The following is a 15,445-nucleotide window of genomic DNA, read 5'->3' on the forward strand; positions in this document are numbered from 1 at the left end:
GTCCGACCCAGAAAGTTGTATTGCCTTTAATTTTTATTATTTATTGTACAAAATCAGTAAAACATTCCAAAATAATCAGTAATCAAGTAACTCCAAATAACTTAAATTTTAAATTACTTGTTCAAAATGTACTATTAATTAATACTCAAATCCCTCCAAAAATACATGAAATAAAGTGAAATTTAAACAATTTTACAATATTGAGCAAAATATACAATATTTCAAGTAAAAAAATTCCACGATGATAACAAAATGTACTATACATGTACAAAATTTAAAAGTTGAAAGTATTACAAAATTTTCCATAAAAGCACAAATTCATTCAAAAAATTTGAATCAATTTATTCTGCAACTCTGTTCTTCCTCTTAGGACATCTCCTTGCATCATGACTAGATGCCTGACATAGAGTACATGTCCGAATTCATTTTTGGCTTTCATCACAACTTTCTCTCTTGAGCTAATTAATCTCTTAAAATAGTTGCCTTTGTTCTTGCAGACATTTGGTACGAGCACAATAATTTCTTCCGTAGGTTGTTCTCCAACCATAGCAGCCATGTAATCTCTCTTAGTAAATTCAACATTGCAACCGCCTTGATCATCCAAGTAACTATTCAACTATTTTATAGTCTGGTGCACATAGTCAAGCTTTTCAAAAACCATTCTAGCCTTATTAATAGCTTGACAAAAATCATATCAAATATGAGTCAATTTCAAATATGCATGTTCCATCTCGGTATAATAATTTTCTACTGAAAGAAAATTAGACATAGTCCCAGAATTATCAACTTTCATCCAACGATTAAGAGCAAGCCTCAAGGGATATTTCGTGACTCCAATTTGCTTCAAACCACAAAATGCATGTCTATAAATTATTCCACACATTACAAATTTTTTGCAAGAACACACAACATGATCTCTACTAACAGACACCTGCACAAAAAAATACATATAAAAATAAATTAATTAAGATACTAGAATATTTGAAAACCGCAATAAATTTTTTGCTAGAACCAATATTCACTTTCGAAGCATCAAAAATAATATTTCTCAAACTAATAGTCATCTCTCTATTAGACCTCAAAAACTGTCGACCAGATTCACTAGCCAAAGGATGGTTATGGACTCCAACAAAAGTTTGAATAAAATATTTATCTTCACCCATAAACTTCAGGACAATTTTGGCTTTGCAGCCACATCTTCGAGAAACAGTCCGTCTTCTCTTAACAGATTTCCTCTCATTGTAAAAATTATTAAATCCTTCACAACTACAAACATAATGTTTCAGAAGAATAGTCTTATCATCATCTTTATCTTTCTTTTATGTTCCCTTGCGAACACCAAAACCACCAAGATAAGCATATTCTTTGTAAAATTTGTATCCTTTATCTAATCTAACAAAAACCTAATTTTCGAATGAAATGTTGATATCACCAACACAACTAGGTTTGTAATACTTCCTACCACCAGGAGACACTATGTAATCAGTAATTGAACATTCACTATCTACTGATCCTCCTCCACTACTAACAACACTACTACAATTAATCTGAGAACCATCACCACAACTTAAACCTGAAAATGAAAATATTTTCACTTTTAGTACCAACCTACTATGACTAATAAAATTACTTTTAAAAACTAAATTAACATATACACTTAGCTCAACTATGATTAATCTATTTTTATTCAACATATTAATCTCATGAATTAATATAACATTAGCAAAAATCAGTTAACGAGCATAATCAATAAAATTAACATATACACTTAGCTAAATTTAAATTATATAAATTCAACACCTAATTAGGATTTACAATCAATACACCAATATAATTACAAAATATAAACTAAAATAGATAAAAAAAGAAAAAAGTCAATGTTTGCGCAGTTGATTAGCTAACATCAATTACTAATATAATTATAAAAGTTACAATGAACTTCGTTAATAGATATGTTATCAAAAAACAATGAAAAAAATCTAAAAAACAACATGATTAGATAAAAAAAACTCACAAATTTAACAATTCAACAAAGATACTAACATAAAATGATACGTACTAAGCTACAGAAGCTTATAAATAATATATATATATATAGAGTGAGAGAGAGAGAGAGAGAGAGAGAAAATGAAAGAGGATAGAGAGAATAAGATCGAGAGATACAGAGATCGAAAGATACAGAAATCGAGAGATACAACTGAGAGAAAACTGCAGAAGAGAGAGGAAAAATTCTATTATGACATAGTTAATACGAGATCAATATCTTTTTTATATTTTTTTTTATTTTTAATGAAATGAACAGTTATGATAAAAGAGGCCCATTAACAGATCAATAGTCCAGATCAGGTTTGCAGTTTGTATTTTAATTTTAATCTGCATTTGCCTATATATATATATATATATATATATATATATATATATATATATATATATATATTATCGGACTGGTCCGGTTTTCGGTCGGCTCAAATATATAACCGGAATTGAACAATCGAATTTGATTTTGATTTCTAATCAGGTCGATTTTATCAATTTTCACTGATTTTGATTGCAATATTTTTCTCACCCATTTAAAGTACCGTGTTAGAATTTTAAAAAGTGTATCTTCGTGATAAGGGCTCATTTATTAATTTTTTAAAGAAGAATTTTTTTAATAAGGACATAATGAGACGGACTTATTTCTTCGATATATTAATAATTTACCTCGGAAATGCATTAAGATAAAAAGGGTAATTTAGTAATATCATTAGATGTTTTTGGGCTAAATCCTAGATATTATTTTTGAATCAATAATTTTTTGCAAAAAGGCAGATATGACATTTGTTTTCAAACAGAAGAGGGGCACAAGATTGGGGGGCTGTCTCATTTTAATCATGTACTATAAACCCTAAACCCTAGAAATCAACTAGTATGTCGGACGCCCAACAAGGTACATTTTCATTTTCCTTGTTCGCTCTCTACCCTTTTATTTTTATTTATTATACAATATGCATCATTTATGTTTCTTAGATCGAATCCTTAAGATCCATTACCGATAATTTAGGTGGAAATATCGAGTCTCTAGAAGCGCCTCGATGTGACAAGATAGCATTCTCATCTCATGCTTTTGTCTTTCTTTTGTTTCTTATAATATAAGTAAATGTGCCTATATGTTCATGGATCGATTAACAACAGGGTTGGGGCAAAATAATTGAGGTCCATGTGTGAAATTTCAAAATTGGACCTGTAATCTTTACTTTAATAAGAAATTCAAGTAACGATTTCTAAACAAAATTAACTATTAAAAATACATTGTAAACCATAAATATATTTCAATATATTTACTGCAAGAGATTATTTTGTAATAAAATCATTATCAACATTTAGCCTTTCTTACGACATAGTTGTCCGTAAATAAAATTTCTAAAACTTGAGTTTGGAAAAACTTTTTTCTATAAGTGCAACGGTAACATGAATAGTTATTAAAATTATATATAATTTTTACCTTATGAAAGTAAAAAAATCTTTTTAGGATTTTAATGAATCTAATTCTCACATTTTATCCAATTTTTTATATTTTTTAAGAAAAACTTGACCAATTTTTTTCTTAAAAACTAAATTTTCATTTCTAGTTAATATTTAATATGAAAATTCGGGACCCTATAATTTTGGAGGCCCTGTGCAGTTGCTCACCCCACCCTACCCTAGCGCCGCCCCTGATTATCGATGATTGATATATAAATATATTTTGTACAATTACATGAAGAGAACAAGAACGAACTAGCAATGTAAACTTAATATGATGATTTTTTTTTAAAAAATCACAGGTTTCTTTATATGAGAAAGGAAGATGTATTATATGGTTATCGAAATAAAAGCAAATATGATCTGATGGGTATAGATTTTGATAAAAAAAATCTCAACCGGATTTTTCCTAGAATGTGATGATTCGTTGGTAATAATTACTTGTGCCCGTGTGTTTTACTTTGGCAAAGTAACAAGTTTAAGGGCTAGTAGGTTTAACGGAACTTTTAACACAACTAAAATAAAATTGAACAATTATAATTTAGATTTATCCGTGATAGAAGTTGATGATGATCAAGTGAATAATGAGTGCAGAGAGCTTGTGCTTGATGGGTCACTTTTAGCTTGCCAACAATTGGTGTATTTAGGAAATCCTGGCAACTACGTGGAATCTTCCTTAGTTAATTGGGTTTGCTTTTCGTGTGAAGATGTTTCTTTTGATAATAATTTGTACGAGGTTTGTGAGGAGTATAAATCAAGTATGCTGCGAGCTTCAATGAAATATATGATTTTGGGAGATCTTATTCAACCAGAATTTACTACTCAAACATTTCATAAATATGAAAAAAACTCGACGATCATATTCCCATAATCCACTGTGATGAGTTTCTTTTAAAGGAGAGTTCTTTAGGTAGCCCGATATTTAACCTTGATGGGAAGATTGTAGGAATGTTAAAAATAATAGTTGGAGACTATCAGAGCATTTTTAAATAGTATTACGCGTGGAAATGAGGTTTGTATTATATAATTTATATCTATCAATATATTGGAAAATCTCAAGAATCTCATAAAACTCTTTAATTAATTTATATACATGATACAGGGTATCTCAAAGAAATTAAAAATCACTCACTGAGGAGGAGCTTATATAATTGGAGGAAGAAGGAAGTAATTTTGAGGTATGTCTACGGTTATATAATTGGGGTATTCTTGTAGTTGGTTTATGTATACGATTTTATGAATGATTTACTTAACTTTTTCTATAGTGTTGTATGTTAATTTCCGATCTTTTATACAAGACATGGAAGATGATTGATGGAGTAAAAAGAGGCAGCTTTTGTTTAGTTTTGGAATCACAGAGTTGAAACATCAGTAGTTGTATATTTTGGAGGCTTGACTCTCTATTCGTAGTTGGAAGTCTTTGTCCTTAATTTATAATTGGTGGTATTTTTTATTAGGTACTTAAGTATGGTAGAATATTATTGAATGAACAAGGAACCTGTCATATAAGACAATTGATGAAGCAAAGAGTAGCAGCTTTGAGGATTTGACTTTGTATTCGTAATTTGATAAGCCAAACATTGGATACAATTTAATTGTGGTGTAGAGTCTAAAGACTTTCTCCTTTATTCATTGTTTTGTTTGTGGTATTTGGTGCTTGAGTAAATTTTAGAGATGCACTAGCCTGTAGTATGATTGGATAAACATGATTTTTTCCGCATACATACATTTGTTTCCACCGTTTGGTTATTATATCATACACTAGGATAACAAATCACAGGAGAGCTTGGTTATAAAATGAGGATAAGAAACTGATAGTGCTGCATTAACATGGCAAGAATGTATGTAATAATCGTTTATTGGATAATTATCATAGTCAAGAACTGTTTCTTGAAAAATGAAGATATATTTGTTGAGAAAGCACTAAATCTTTCTACTTTACAGATCTTATATTTCCGTTATATGTATATGTATCTATCGGATATGGGTATATCCCCTGTACAGAAAATGAGCAGATATCAAAATATGCAATGTAAACTAATCCGTTAGGACATTCTGTCATAAACTGTAAAAACCCAAATTTTTGACATCGGTAAAAGACCTTTATGAATGGTAACCTTGTGGCTTAATAAAAACTTTTGCGATCACACCATATATGAGTTTTTAATTTAAGATTTCAAGTTAATATTATGATTATACATAGCAAATGAGTGTATGTAAAAGCCATTCATTTTTGAAGAAAACGAACTTTGTAAAATGACCGTATCTACGAACCATCAAGGAATACGAGAATCACAATACAATTACGAATTTAAAATCCTATAAATTAAAACCCAAGTACAAGAATTCAAAGCATAAAGGACTTATAAGAAATTATTTATCGCGCGAACCGCTTGATTTATTACGAAAACGAATAAGCGACCAAGCGAACACATAAGAGAATAAATAAACGTATCAAGCCATGCAAACCATGCAAACTAACTAAGTAAGGAAGTAACCAAGGATAGAAACCAAATAGTAACCTACCTAGTAAGCATAGTAACCTAGCTAGGCAAATAGTATAGTGAATAGTGAATGAAGTACCTAAGCTAGCAACCTAGTTTTGAAAATTAGCAAGCTAGTAAGATTTGATGAGATTTGCATATCTAGTAAATATATACATAAAGAATTATCACTTATACAAGAAGCAACTAGAAATCAAAGCAAACCCCCCCCCTCTCTCTATCCCCCCTCATTTCATTCTTCAACTCGGCCAAACTGGGAACAACTTAGAAAGGCTATATCTCCTTCATTTCTCACTCAAAAGTGCGATCTATAGCTCGTTAAAAAGTTATTGAGACGAGATACACTTCTTATATCACACTACTTTTCCATTTAAGCAGTGTAAGACCCTCATTTTTCCAGATCTTTGCAGAGAGTTATGAAAACTGCCCAGGAGAAACCACCAAGAAAAAAAATTCATATCTCGAGTAGGCATTCAAAAATCACCAAATTTTAACAAAATTTTCCTCATATCATGTAGAAGGTACGTTCAAAATTTTATGGCCATTGGATTAGTAGAGCATAGTCAAATCCTTGCTCAAAGTTGGAGATGAATAGTAAATCCGAAAATTAACTTTGTTTTCTTGGCTTAGGTTTTGAAGGATCTACCCACTATAAGAATCACCCAAGCCATACAAGTCCTAAAAAACATAGTTATAGCATCCCTTTTACTCAAGAAGGTATAAACTCTTAATCTTAAAGATTTCTTGGATGGATTTTGTGATTGAGGATGGGATGAGTGTTGTTATGTTGATTTCTTGAATGATTAGTTAGTTAGATACTAAGGTTGATGTCATGGAATCAAGAACTTAATGTTCTTGAGATTATTAAGTATTAATATAAAGTTATGATGATTGTTGGTTAATTATTAGTAGTTTAAGAGCGAAAATGAAACTCGAATCGCAAGCGTAACGTCAATAAATCGAGCAAAGCGTAACCTTAAGTTTCTGCAGAAATACAGAAAGTATAAACTGTGAATTATTGAAATGTAAGAATTGAAAATTATAGAACTTTTTTTAAGGATCGTTTAGGCGTTTGAATCTCTTGATTTCGATTTACGGTTCAAAAGTTAGGCCCGTTTTAGTGAAAACAATTTACGCGATAAAACTGCTACGAATTAGGAACTTTGGAAATATAAATGATCGACTTAGAAGTATTCAAAATTTATGAAATTTTTACAGAGATTAAGAAATGGAATATATTAACCGTAATAAAAATTGAAAGCAAAAAAATAATTTTTCAATTTTATCAAAATGTCAGAATCGAGGTCGCGCAGAGTAGGAATACCGAACATAAACCCCTATCTTTAAACTGCCACATCGGGATTTTCACCCCTGTTTCCAGAAAACCATTTTTAATTAATATGTTCTAATTTTTTCTAGATCGCGTACGTAAAAATGGTGCGTCAATTGAGTTAACGGTTTGAGAGAAATCAACGTTTTAGTGAAAGCGGTATGAATAGTAAAACTCCGTAGTTGATCGAACTTTTAAAATGATTTTCACCTATTTAAATTCATAATTTCAAAATGAAACTTTTATGATAAATATTAAAAACACTCAAAAAGATCTTTGAGGTGGTTTTGTAGTAAAATAATAATTTTTCTATTTATTAAAACTGTTAGAGTGTGAGGCGCGTAATAGTAACATTCGGTAAAGTCAACTGTAGAAGACCAATTTGATCGTCCGTTTCGACCAAGGATTGATACTTATTTAGAGTCATTTAAATATTGAAAATTATGAATCATTTTACTTATTAGAAAAATAAGTTGGTGATGGGATTAAGAAAACTAATTAGAAAACCCGGAACGAGAGGAAGTCGGAAAACGTATCTTGGACTCCAGGCAAGTTTTCAAACCCTACCTTTTAAAACTGTTGTGTTGTGTTTGTTTTCAAATAATTGATATATATACATGAGGTTGTAGTACGATGTTTTACGTATTTTGTTATATAATATCATACGATATGTTAATGATTTTGGTATATGAATAATACCGGATTTTAATAGATAACGCTAGAGAGTAGCGTTGTATATATGAGGAGTATATTTTAGACCGATGATCGGTCAGTATAATTTGATGAAAATCCGTAAGTATTCCGGAGGTACTTTATTTAAGAATATTAACCCTATAGTAGAGCGTGATGTATAAGTTGTAAGACCAAGAGTGTGTCAGTTTTTATAAAGTATAAACCCGGAAATCATCTCGGAGATGTTATGAACGATCAAAAGTCTGTACTTATTTTATTCTAAGGGACTCGATATCCTCTTGTGAAGTACTAAATACCTCGAATTTATTTAAAAATGATTTCCAAAGATCGTCTTCCCTCAACTATATTTAACTACTCGAACAATGAATATTATTTCATATATTCATTTAAAAAGGAGAAATATTCTCCAACGTTTATTTTATTTTAAATCCAATTATTTTATATTATAAAAAGATTAAATTAATTATTTAAACATAAATTAGTTGAGGAATACTATTTCAATTATTCTCTTAAAATATAATTATTAGAGGTTTAATTATTTAATAATTATTATTAATTATTAAATATTTATTAAATAATTTAATATCATTTAAAAATCATAAAACCTATTTTAAAATATTTCTTAAGTTTTAGAAAATCATTCTAATCTTTTCAGATCGTCGAAGATGTTATCTCAACATATTTTAAATATTTTTGACTATAGTGTCATAGGAAACTCCCCTTAATTATTTATCTGTTGAAAACGATAAACTCACATTATTATAATACTTCCTCCAAAAATTCTCGGAAGTATGTATATATATATATAGGTGTGTACCTATCAACAAGCAATATGCTTGGGGAACAATATAAGTTCCAGATATATGATAAGATTTTTAAAGGATAAGGAGGGGTAGGCTCTAGTACTTTGTGGACAGGAGAGACTATTATTTACTACCGTATGAGAAGGTACCATAAATATCTATAAACATGTGGAATATGCGTACCTGAGAGGAATGGACGCAAAATCATGTCCTGAGAGGGATGGACACGAAGTGTGTACCTGAGAGGGATGGACACAGAAGAGGCCCGAATGAGGCCAGGGTGATAACCGATAACAAAGGGAATCGTCCTTCTACTAGTAGAAAAGGTTACATATTTCCGTATTACGACTGATTATCGTATGCGGTGGCTCCGGTAAATGTCCTATTCTTCCAATTGGAATTGATATGCAATACTGTAACCCAAGCCTAGGTGTTGGGTTTACCATTAAGGTATTTGTAGACTAATAAGTCAATCAAAGAATCATTTTGAAAAGAGGTGTGTATTACCAAGAAAACTACTTTGAAAATACATATCCTTATACGGATTAATATAATTTCTTCAACAGTCTTTTTATACTGTTGATTAATCCGTATAACGATATGTATTTATTCAAAGTAGTTTTCAATAGTCTTTTCATACTGTTGATTATTATGGCTGAGCATTATTGCTCACTCTTGCTTTCTTTTTAATGTTACAACACAACAGATTACCAGTATGTCGGCGTGGGACTTAGTCACTTGAAATCATGGGGAGAATCCCTTACAGCTTTGTCTCAGGTAGACCAGAGTATTCAGACAGGTATAATATGTTAGTAGTAATTATTATAACTTCATGTAGAGGTTACGAATAATTGTTTAAGATCCTGTAAAGTACATTTGAGTTGTAAGAAAAGAAGATTACATTGTGCACATCATTTTTAAGGCTATAACTTTTGTGTGTGTGTGAGATTGGGGGTATGTGATATAGAGTTATTGGGTTCTTGAGTTCATACAGGTTACACATGATTGAAGGATTGTGTGACGAACCAGATTCCTGACCCCAGATTTGGGGGCATTACAGAAATGGTATCAGATCCATAAGTTATAGTACTCAGAGACGAGAGTGTTAGGAGTTTGTCTAGGTTTGAGCTTGTGTAAGAGCTCATATAGAGTTCATCATTTGACTACCAGATGTAGCCCTAATGTGTAGGTCAAGATAAGTGTATATTTGAGGTATTAGTGAAATATGAAAGAAGAGAAGGTCTCGTCCAACAATCGATTACAGAGGTTTCAACCACTGAACTTGCTTATGGCTGGGTCTGGTTTTTCGATTGCTCCTGATCCATGTAATGGAAGAATTATTGGAAATTATCAGAATGATGAGAAGAAATTATTATTTTTTGAATCATATATGATTTGGCAAAGATGTGGACCTAGAACTCGGAGCTGAGTATCCAGGGCATTTGGGGTAAAGACGATGTTACCAACACCCTATGTTCATTTTGATAACACGAGCCTGGTTACTCATAGTTCCTTATAGGTTTCCCATAAAGGGGCATCACATGTGAGAACCATGAAGTCTAATTATTAATATAAAATTGAGGTTATTGACCCAAACTAATTGAAGGTGTCATTTTACCAATGAGGATTTGAATACCGTATGAATAATGAATTCAACAGAGATAGTGTCCAGTATACACTTAAGGATTTTATTTCTATTAAGGAAGATTTGAATGTAATATAAGAATGATATCATAAGAAGATTACACTACATGATATTATTAGTGCGCTTAACATGTAAGGTTATGATGGTTTAGCTCAGAGATTAAGAGCGTCGAGAATTGATGGCATGTCTATAATTAAATGGCGTAAGATTACAACAAGTGATGGTTCAATCTTAGAACCTTCTAAAAGGATAGACCAGTGAGTCTAGGGCGGAATTCTTCGGTAGAAATGATGTCGGAGGCTACGTACATATATTTGTAGACCTCTAATATATTCGGTAACATATGTTCAATTACACACACATGCCACCGAACTTATGGACTACATTGAGATCGCTGAGAGATCTCTTTGATCAGTTCGCAGGGGGAACTGACCACTTGTAATTAATAATGGATACATATAGCGGGCCTATATTTCCTTAACATATGCTTTTGGAATAATTTTGAGTAAGGTTTTCGAGGTAAAACACCGGAATGACAGACATACTTGTGAAAGTCAAGTTAGTAAGCGATTTTAAAATAATGTTGAAAGAGACACTAGTTGAAACATGGAATTATGAAGATGAAGAGGTGTGATCATCCTCAGACGGATAATGATGACAGTTAGTATAATCACTGAAAAATTTTGGCACCTACTCGCTGTCACGCTACTCCCTCCAAACTGTTGATCATTCATATTGCCTTGGTAAGTCATATCAGGCAATCCTTTTAGTTCCCTACTTTGAACTTTTGATGTGACCAACAACTTGAATATTCTTTCTCCGCGTCTGGACTTATTTAATTCTTTTAGTTGATCCATAAACTTTCATTCATAGATTATGATCTTCTTGTTCGGCTCAGAGCTATTTATACTTTATTTCAATTATCCATGGAATTTTTAATAAATTTTCCTCAATTCATCGATGAATATTCATAATGAGTATCTTCATTTCATTCTTCTTTCATACTTACGCTTCTCAGTCGAGATTGTAAATATTTAATAAATTTTTAAAAAGATGGATGATCTAATACCCATAGATTCCTCGGGAATCCTTTTCTTCTATTCGGGATGAGATTGTATATTAAACTTTGAAGTCATAGTAAGGGTATCAATTTGATATTGGTATTATGAATTCAATTTTATTTAAGAATCTGATAAAGTATATGAACGAGGGCACCTCTGAGTGTACCATTTTATTGGCAAGAAATATTTGATGAGGGACTATCGATTCTTTCGATGCCAAGACCACTCGATTCAAAGAAATAATTGCCTTTCTCAGCCCAAATTTGAAAACTATTTATTTTAAAATCATCATCCAGGTAGCCACAAATTTCTTCAGTGGTTACGATGTTGAGATTTTTACGAACAAACAGAAATATGCTTAGTTGCATATGTTTTCATGAACGACTAGTTAATTGTTCTAACTAGTCAAAATTTTAATTAATTCAATGGAAACCTTGTTAATCGTCCTAGCTAGTTGCTATGTTCCAAACCAAATCAGCTGGCCATTTTCTTAGCCGGTTGATAATATTACTTGATATGGACTAGTTATTATTTTGCTAGTTCCAATTCCAATCAAAATTTTATTATTTCATAGTGCATTATATATGTAAAATTTATTTGTCGATGAAATTTTCAATGAATGATTTAATTGAGACCTAACTAGGTCGCCCACTCGAACAAGAATTCATATCCAGTTTTCAGAAATATTTTGTTCATGAAATGTTCTATTCTTTCATTTATATAACGAATATCCATTGAAAATTATAAAGTGATTGAAGAATAATATACTTCCTTATTTTTTAATTATTGGATACAACTCCTTCTTTCAAAATAGAATCATTTGATACCTTAATGGTTAACCTTTGGTTGATGAATTTATTCTAGATTCTTTCATTATTCAAAAAAGAAAAGTATTCTTTCAATGGGGAAATCTTACAAATATCATTTTTATGATGTTATTATTCAATAATCATTGCTTTTAAGGGATATTCTCTATAATATCATAATATAAAATTCTAAGGACATGGAAGGATAATTCTTGTTGTATTCTTTCTTTCAAGTTATAAATCTTTTGAGTGTTGTGTCTCTTTTATTCAGAGCTCATTATTTCTTCAGATATTAGATTTTGAAATCTTGTTAAGATTGTCTAAATTACATCGATATCGTAAAAATCATTCTTCTAAGGCTGATTGTCTTCCGAACAAAGAGAGGTATAGTTGAGAACCGATTGTTGTAATATGAGACTGAAAACTCAGTTCTATGATGGTGCAATCGGAGCATCATGATGAGTAAGTTGTTTTAAAAAGGGAATACCATGTTTAGTTATTATCATAAGGATCTTTAACATGTCTATAGAAGAACGATAATAGAGATACTAACGTGATTAGTGAGGTACACTTCTATGAAACATTATCAGGACAGGTACTTATGAATTCGAGGAATAAGATTTTAAAAAATTGAAGGTAAGATTAGTAACAACCCCGTGTTAGCAATACCTGAAGAAAAAAAAAAGGGATTTTGTGTGAAGTATGATGATATGTCTATGCGGCGTAAGGACCGCGACACAAGGTTTTCTAATAATAATCTAGAATAATCGCGATAAGGTTTGCACTGAAAGGGACAAAAAGTTTAACTTATGAGGAAAATTTGGATTTTTTTTCTTACACTGAACACGAGGTAGAGGCTATAGTCAAACTGATCAAGAATTATGATTGAGAAATCTATTATCATTAAGGAAAGTCCAATGGGGTGGCCGACACTTTAAGTAGGAAAAGATAAATCGAGAAATTTTTTTAGAACAACTGATGAGAAAGATTGAACGAATGAATATTGAAGTTAAGATAATGCGAAATGGACCAAAGAAATTCATTGCATATGAGACTCCACTAAAAATTTACCGAAGAGATGTTGTTAGATATATTTGAGATGTCATGTCTAATCTGATTTGTTTTTAGTTTTCAGAACTTAACAACATGACATATCAGGACTTACTGGAAATCAGAACTTACTGAAGTGAGAACTTAATATAAGAACTTAAGTCATCAGAAGATACATATTCGTACTTAAGTGCGGGAAGACTTTCAGATAAAGAATGCGGCTGATTTACAGGAGAAGATCTGGACTAAAGAAAAAGAAGATATGCATGAAGAGGTAAAAGACTAGAAGACTTGTAGAAGATATCTAATTGATATATTTTTGGAGACAGAATTATATTCCATATCAATTAGAATATATCTTGTAACTGTGTACTATATAAACACAGCTTAGGGTTTACACTATATGTGTTATCATTATCAAGAAGATTATACATTATAACCTAGCAGCTCTTAGTGATATTTGTTCATCACTGAGAGATAATAACAGTTAATATTGTAACAGAGTTTATTGAATATACTTGATCTTTGTTATATACTTGTGTTGAAATCGATTTGATTGTATAAGCATTGTATTCAACCCCCTTCTACAGTGTTGTGTGCCCTAACAAGTGGTATCAGAGCTTTTCTGTTAACACACATACAGTAAAGATCCAAACAATCATGTCCGAAGAAACACAAACTCCAACCAAGCCAACCAAAACTCAAGAAACTCAAAACACTCAAACCCATAGTCGATATGAGACTATTAGGGTTCTCATACTGAGACCTTCTGAGTATCCCATATAGAAAGTGAAGATGGTTATATTTCTGGAAGCTACAGATCCAGAATACCTTGATAGGATTAATGAAGGACCATATAAGCCTACCAAGCTCTCTGTTGCAGTTGCTGATCAACCAGCAAAGTCCAAACCAAAGGAGAAAGGTGATTACACAGCTAAAAACATATCATCTATTGCCAAGAATGCAAGGGTAAGGCATTTTCTACAGGTAAGGCATTTGCTGTATAGTGCCATTGATAATGTCATGTCAAACAGGGTAATTGGATACAAAACTGCAAAGGAGATATGGGATGCTTTGGAGACAAGATGTCAGGGAACTGATGCAATCAAAAAGAACAGGAGGACTATACTCACTCAAGAGTATGAGCACTTTGACTCAAAAGCTGATGAGTCATTAACTGACTTATATGACAGGTTTGTCAAACTCTTGAATGATCTGTTACTGGTGGACAAGGAATATGATCTTGAAGATTCAAATCTAAAATTCCTTTTAGCTCTTCCTGAAAATTGGGATTTGAAGTCTACTACCATAAGAGACAACTATGACCTTACTGAAACCACTCTTGATGAAATTTATGGTATGCTCAAGACTTATGAACTTGAGATTGATCAAAGGAGCAAGAGGCATGGAAGAAAGTCAAGGACAGTTGCTCTTAAAGTTGAGGAGGAATCTCCTAAAGTGGTTTCCTCAAAGAGGGGCAAAGAAAAGGCTCTCATCATAAAGTCTGATTCAGAGTCATCATATTCTAATGATGATGATTCAGAAACTGAAAGTTTACCTGAAATGAATGTTGATGCAGAGATGATGCAACTGTGTGCTTTTATAGTGAAGGGTTACACAAAGATAGCCTACAAGAAATTCAGAAAGGGTAAGAAGTTTTCCAGGAAAGGTGGAACTTCTGATAAGAAAGGGTTCAGAAAGTTTGAAGGCAAAGGAGGAAAGTCTGACAGAGGAGACAACTCAAATGTCAAATGCTACAATTATGGTGAAAGAGGCCACATATCTCCTGACTGCAAGAAAGGAAAAAGTGATAAAGGCAAGGCACTTGTCACAAAGAAGAAAAGCTGGACAGACACTTCAGATTCTGAAGATGAGGTGAACTATGCCTTTATGGAAAATGCTGATAGCAGTACAAAAACTGCTGAATTGAAGGTACCTCAAACAACTTATGCTTTTCATACTGATGATATTACTGAGTTGAGATTATATCCTAAAACCATGTTCATTAGTTATAGAGATCAGACTTTAACATGTGATAGATTAACATCT

The sequence above is a fragment of the Apium graveolens genome, chromosome 5, assembly GCF_009905375.1.
Source record: "Apium graveolens cultivar Ventura chromosome 5, ASM990537v1, whole genome shotgun sequence".
In the NCBI taxonomy this organism is placed as follows: domain Eukaryota; kingdom Viridiplantae; phylum Streptophyta; class Magnoliopsida; order Apiales; family Apiaceae; genus Apium; species Apium graveolens.